Raw genomic sequence first — 975 nt, 5'->3', positions numbered from 1 at the left:
TGGGTGGGAGACCCCCTTCTACCCCCTAACCCTAACTCTAACCTTAAACCTCTCCCACCCGCCATGCGTAACCCTAACCCCTTAACCCAGGCATGTCCAAAGTCATTTGGCCCTGGGGCCAATTGCGGCCCGCGGACAGATTTTAAGTGGACCTCGGCTCGTCTCTCAAAATATACTATATGTGGCCCTCCACACAGTATTGGTTAATCAAGCAAGTTCAATTTGCATTTTTTCCCTTCACCTAACGATGACAGCATCATACAGTTTGTACAGGAACCAAGTAGGAACAGCACATGCAGAACTAATGTTTTACAATTATGTGATTTTTTTATTTTTATTTTTTATAACCCATATGATGTGAGAAGCACCTGCCCCCCTGGCATTTTCACATGATCTAATCTGGCCCCCATTCAAAAAGGTTTGGACCCCCCTGCCTTAACCTAACCCTAACCTCTCCCACCCCCCATGCCTAACCCCTTACTGTAAACCTAAACCTCATCATCAGGTCGAGTGGGTTCCTCGGGCAATGATGGATCTCCATTCCCCCCTCTCCTGCATACACGTTCCAATGTCTCCTGCAGTCAGCCCGGTGTCTCGCCTTAAAGTGTCCACATATGTTAGTTGCTGTCTCCCCCTTCTTTTAGTTCCGTGTGTCGGCTCCCACAGTACCAGCTTCTGTGCTGCTAGCTCCGGGTGTCTATAACAGTGTCCAGCAAGCCTGAGTCGTATCTTCTCACTTAGCTTAGGCAGCTCTTGGTAAAGATCAACGTTTGTGATATGGGTGCCAGGGTCGATGTTGAGGGCATGCTTAAGCATCCGCGTGTAGCATCCATTTAGTCTGTTCTCCCTCTGTTGACTCAAGGTCCATGTTTCAGAGCCATAGATCAACACTGACTCCACAGATGCAGTGAACAGAGCAAGTTTGATTTTTCTAGAAAGGCCTGTCCTCCATATGTTATTCAGTGAGTGGAGAGC

The sequence above is a fragment of the Poromitra crassiceps genome (genome assembly GCF_964638095.1).
Source record: "Poromitra crassiceps genome assembly, chromosome: 14".
In the NCBI taxonomy this organism is placed as follows: domain Eukaryota; kingdom Metazoa; phylum Chordata; class Actinopteri; order Beryciformes; family Melamphaidae; genus Poromitra; species Poromitra crassiceps.
This window is presented reverse-complemented; position numbering follows the sequence as displayed.